This window comes from Cryptomeria japonica, chromosome 4 (assembly GCF_030272615.1).
Source record: "Cryptomeria japonica chromosome 4, Sugi_1.0, whole genome shotgun sequence".
Lineage (NCBI taxonomy): Eukaryota > Viridiplantae > Streptophyta > Pinopsida > Cupressales > Cupressaceae > Cryptomeria > Cryptomeria japonica.
The window spans coordinates 21826790-21832794 of NC_081408.1; the positions used below are offsets into that span (position 1 = coordinate 21826790).

The 6005-nt window shown below is 40.2% G+C and overlaps 1 long non-coding RNA gene across 1 annotated transcript; it reads right to left on the reverse strand.

Moving 5' to 3' along the window:
- Positions 1 to 839: 839 nt before the first annotated feature.
- Positions 840 to 2944, reverse strand: LOC131052057 (uncharacterized). The gene is made up of 2 exons (XR_009107273.2): positions 2295 to 2944; positions 840 to 2212 (listed from the first exon to the last, which is right to left on the reverse strand). It is a non-coding gene; the product is annotated as an uncharacterized LOC131052057 (long non-coding RNA).
- Between the last annotated feature and the right edge of the window lie 3061 nt (positions 2945 to 6005).

Here is a 6005-nt window from a genome sequence, read left to right on the forward strand (position 1 = left end):
TTGAAGTTCTCAAATAACAGCTCATCAGCTACCTCGTAGGAACTACCAGCATACTTGAAAGCGATTTTATCCAGATCAATACATCCTTTCAATCCACAAATTGCAATAACCTTAAGTTCTTTCATGTGCATAGAACCATAAGGTCCCAAATTCCTTTCTCAAGAGTTCTCTACTATGGAATTGTTTGGTGCATTCACCCTACTATTAGGTTACTGCCTGTATAAATTAAATCAAATGAAAAGACTCATTTGAGAGCTGCTTCAAAAATCTTCCCTTCCTGGAACCCTTCAACAATTTCAAAATATATCCAATTACCTCCACCAGACACCCTTTAACATTGATAATTGAAATCATATCCAGTTCACTGAACTGGTGACAGTTAAGGACAGATATAAAAGGAAAAGATTAACAGTATTTTGGACGAACAGATTCACACATTTGGACATTTCACCCTTCAAGATATCAGTAACACACAAAATATTGCATGGTTTAAAACAAACCAACCAAAAATTGAGGAGATTAAACTATCTACCAATTGATGGGGTAGGATTGTCCGCCTACCTCTGTCTGATATCCACACCATGTTAAACTCATTACTATGAGGCCAAAAAAGACATTTGTGAAGGTTTAAATTTTGATAGTTTGATTTGGTTGTTTCGTGGGGCTCCTGACTTATTACAAAAAATGCTCTCAACATTAAATTAAATGTGTTTTAGCGACAAAGATTGAACCATGGGGCCAAAAACCTCTCGGAAGTTGTCATTTCCATGCATGAGATCTCACATTCTTTAGGTATCAGTCAAACATTGTGTAAATGTAACAAAACCCTATAATAGCTGTAGTAATAAAATAGCTGTCTCAAATGAGAGCTCATTGCATAAAGCTCAGCTTTTTTACAGGGCCTACAAGGAACCTCTCATAGAATTGAAATCAATTCCATCCTCCTCTGACTCTGCAAATCACCGAAATATTCAGAACTTGGATGCAAAATCCTTGCTTTGACTCAATGACAAACCCTAAGTGCCATCACACAAAATAGGATATAAACTTCAGCACTGTCGCTAAAAATTCTTGCTTGAATAGAAACCCATTGTCAGATATGCATTATGCTAGGACACGGAATAATACGTACACACTTCCTCACTTTGACAATGGGATTGTTTGAAATGAATTACACTATGCTTTGTAAATACAAAAGTGGCCATGAATGGAGAGTGGGACTGAAAGAGAAGTACAAAGATGAAAGGCAAAACAATGTGAGTGCTCAGTGCATCTCAGCAAACTGTCATTATTATAAAAACAAAAACAAGGATGCCAAAAAAGCTAAAGAAACTAAAGCATAAAGAAGCAAGGGCAATGCCTTATTTCCCAAAGTTATGTTATGTCATCACTCTCCTTTGACATTTGAACTTGAGAAGAAATTGATGATGGGATTTATATATACTTGTGTATGGTTCAGCTGAAAAGAACTGTCTGACTGATCCCGTACCTGTTTCTTAGTTACAACTTAAGGCTTCTGTGGCTTCAAGCACTCCACAGTCTGAAACTGGCAATAGTCCAAATTAGACCATCTCACAGATAACAATGCCAGAACATTAAAGTGTCTCCCTTGGATGTCATAGTAGACGAGGCATCTGAAAATGAAATGATCCTCGGACTCAGGATCTGCAAAATAAAGTCTACATTTATGCTCTTCTTATGGAAGGTAATGATCTGAATCTATCTGAAACTTATGGGAACAGACATCAAATGGAAGGCTAAAATGCTCAATAGCTAATAGCTAGTTCCAATCTCAAATACAGAGCTGTTTTTACAAGAAACATAGGCTAGTTCCGGTATGCTTCTTGAAGAATCTTGGATTCACATAGACTTAGGGCAAATGCCTATTGCTGAATAAATTATCAACATCAACCTCCTTTTTCTTCCCCATATGAACCATCACATTGCTGCACTTATTAGAAAGCTATTTGCTTCCTGCTATTATGCATACACATGTTCTCAAAAAATAATTCATATATACTGTCTATTAAGATCAATTCGTTTCTCTTGAATTCTCCTATGGGTACTCGAATTCGTATAGAAATCATTGTTCTCAAGCAAATTTCTTACATTTTCAAGAGTAAAATTTTCAGGATCTGAATCAGAGGATTTAAGTTCTGTTCTTTTTAGCACACACCCACAGAAGTATCCAGAGAGTTTCGGAGCAGGCCTTCTGTTTGACAAAAACCCAAATCCAGAGAATGATTTTCTGAGAGTCTTTAGAAGAGAGCTAATCAAAACCTTCCTACCCTTACCAATTCTTATTCGCCATAGTTTTCTCTTTTTCCTGGTCTGACTGCAACTGGGTTCTCCTTCATCCCTCAAGACCTCTTTGTTCTTTAGCTTGGAAGTGTCTGCTCTAGATTTTAATCTGCCAGCTTGAAATCTAGGGAATAATGGAAACAAACTAAATTTCAATTTCCTCCTCTTATTCCCTGCCATTATAATCAACTCACAAAGAAACCCATTCAACGACTTGCTGCTTATCTGTCATTCTTATCCTCATGAATGCATTCAGATTTTGATATGAAAACAGAAATGAAAGGGGTAATCTTGCGCTTGTTATACGGGAAATAGGTCTGACTGCAATTATTAGATGTGAAATGGATGTGCTTGCTTTATCCCAAATTAACAAGGGAAGGGGAAGGGAAAGGGGAAATCCGTCTGAGTCTCTGAACTGTAAGCAGGGAATGCACCTGTGAAAAGGAAAATTCTGGAGCTTGTGAAATCGATACCCAATTAAAAACATAAAATCTGTTGCTTGAGAAAAAGGTATCCAATTTAAGAATGCCAAAGAAACAAGCAATAATGACAGGGTGTTCTGTTGATATTTGAAGGATTTGAGCTTGACACATGGCTATGAAACGTGTAATAGTTACAGCCATTGCTAGTCCGAGTCCGACACTGCTCATGGGAGATTCGGAACAGTAAAAGGTCTTCTGATTAATTATAAAAGTAGAAATCCTTTTCTTGCAAGTGTGTTTTATTTTATTTAAAATTATTTAATACTTATCATTAGCTAGTAAATTTTTATTGCTATCCAAGTGTATTATTCATCATGTTGGATGCCATCTAAGAAAGGTAATGAATAATTGAACAAATTTATTAGAAAAATTCTTTGATCAAAGTGAGATTGTAACGATCAAATGAATTTGGTCGATGAGAAGGGTATTGAAAAAACTGGAGAGCGGAGCGAGCGGTGAAACCCTAGCAAGTAGAAGCTGCAAGAAGCGGTGAAGTCCTAGCAAAAAGAAGCGTAGCTTGCAGTATTTTGTTGTTGTACACTTTTCCAGCTGAGGTGCATGGTGAACGGACTTGATAATTGCTTTGTCGATATGGCAGAGGAGAGTGGCAAAGAAAAGGCAGGGCACATTGAGGGGAAAGAAGACTCTAAGCGACAAACAAGGATAAAGTTGACAGTTAGGCAGTTGGGAGTCGTAAAAAATAATGAATCAAGGGTTGGTATCTTAGGTATGGAGGGGTTGAATGAAAACAATAAAAATTTAGAAGAAAAACCCTTCAATGAAGTTGAAACCAATGAAATCACACATGGGGTCCTAAGGGCCCACACATGTGTTAGAACACCATATGACCCCTTAGGACACCATATGACAGTGACCCATTAGGACACCATATGACGATGACCCATTAGGACATCATATAATCCTAAGGGGTCATATGGTATCATAATGGGTCATGTTGTGTACTAGGATGTTAAAAGGGGACATATGGTGTCCTAAGGGGTCATATGGGGTCCTAAGGGCCCACACACTTGTTAGGACACCATAAGACCCCTAACAATACCATATGACCTCTTATGACAACATATGACCCCTTAGGACAATATGATGTCCTAATGGGTTAAGGGGTCATGGTTTCCTAAGGGGTCATATGGTGTCCTAATGGGTCATATGATGTCGTTAGGGGTCTTATGGTGTCCTATGAGGTCCTGTGGGTTCTAACACGTGTTAGAACACCGTATGACCCCTTAGGACACCATATCACCCCTTAGGACACCATATTGTCCTAAGGGGTTATATGGTGTCATAAAGGGTCATGTTGTGTACTAGGATGTTAAAAGGGGTCATATGGTGTCCTAAGGGGTCATATGGTGTCATTGGGGGTCATACAGGGTCCTAAGGGCCCACACATGTTAGAACACCATATGACCCCTTAGGACACCATACAACCCCTTAGGACACAATATGACCCATTAAGACATTGTATTGTCCTAAGGGGTCATATGGTGTCATAAGGGGTCATGTTGTATACTAGGATGTTAAAAGGGGTCATATGGTGTCCTAAGGGGTTTTATGTTGTCATTAGGGGTCATGTGGGGTCCTAAGGGCCCACACGTGTTAGAACACCATATGACCCCTTAGGAGAACATATGACCCATTAGGACATCATATTGTCCTAAGGAGTAATATGGTGTCATAAGGGGTCATGTCATGTACTAGGATGTTAAAAGGGGTCATATGGTGTCGTTAGGGGTCATATGGGATCCTATGGTCACACACATGTGTTAGAACAACATACAACCTATTAGGACATCATGTTGTCCTAAGGGGTCATATGGTGTCATAAGGGGCCATGTCATGTACTAGGATGTTAAAAGAGGTCATATGGTGTCGTTAGGGGTCATATGTAGTCCTAAGGGCCCACACATGTGTTAGAACACCATATGACCCCGTAGGACATTATAAGACCCATAACGACACCATATGGCCCATTAGACACCATATGACCCCTTAGGACACCATATGACCCCTTAAGACACTATGATGTCCTAATGGGTCATGTGGTATCCTAAGGGGTTATATGGTGTCCTAATGGGTCATGTGGTGTCCTAATGGGTCATGTGGTGTCGTTAGGGGTCTTATGGTATCCTATGGGGTCATATGGGTTCTAACACATGTGTTAGAACACCATATGACCCCTTAGGACACCATATGGCCCTTTAGGACAATATGATGTCCTAATCACCATATGACCCCTTTGGACACCATACGACCCCTTAGGACAACATATTGTCCTAAGGGGTCGTATGGTGTGATAAGGGGTCAGGTCATGTACTAGGATGTTAAAAGGGGTCATATGGTGTCCTAAGGGGCCATATGGTGTAGTTAGGGGTCATATGGGCTTCTATAGTCCCACACATGTTAGAACACCATATGACCCCTTAGGACACCATACAACCCCATAGCACACCATATGACCCATTAGGAGATCATATTGTCCTAAGGGGTCATATGGTGTCAAAAGGGGTCATGTCATGTACTGGGATGTTAGAAGGGGTCATATGTTATTGTTAGGGGTCGTATGGGGTCTTAAGGGCCCACACATGTGTTAGAACATCATATGACCCCTTAGGACACCACATAACCCATTAGGACATCATATTGTCCTAAGGGGTCGTATGGTGTCATAAGGGGTCATGTCGTATAGTAGGATGTTAAAAGGGGTCATATGGTGTCGTTAGGCGTCATATGTGGTCCTAAGAGCCCACACATGTGTTATAACACTATATGTTCCCTTAGGACACCATACGACCCCTTAGGACACCATATGACCACATTGTCCTAAGGGGTCATATGGTTTCATAAGGGGCCATGTTGTGTACTAAAATGTTAAAAGGGGTCATATGGTGTCGATAGGGGTCCTAAGGGCCCACAAATGTGTTAGAACACCATATGACCCCTTAGGATACCATATGACCCATTAGGACATCATCTTGTCCTAAGGGGCCATCTGGTGTCATAAGAGGTCATGTCATGTATTAGGATGTTAAAAGGGGTCCTAAGGGGTCATATGGTGTTGTTAGGGGTCCTATGGGCCCACACATGTGTTAGAACACATATGACTCCTTAGGACACCATATGACCCATTACGACATCATATTGTCATAAGGTGCCATATGGTGTCATAAAGGGTCATGTTGTGTACTAGGATGTTAAAAGGGGTCA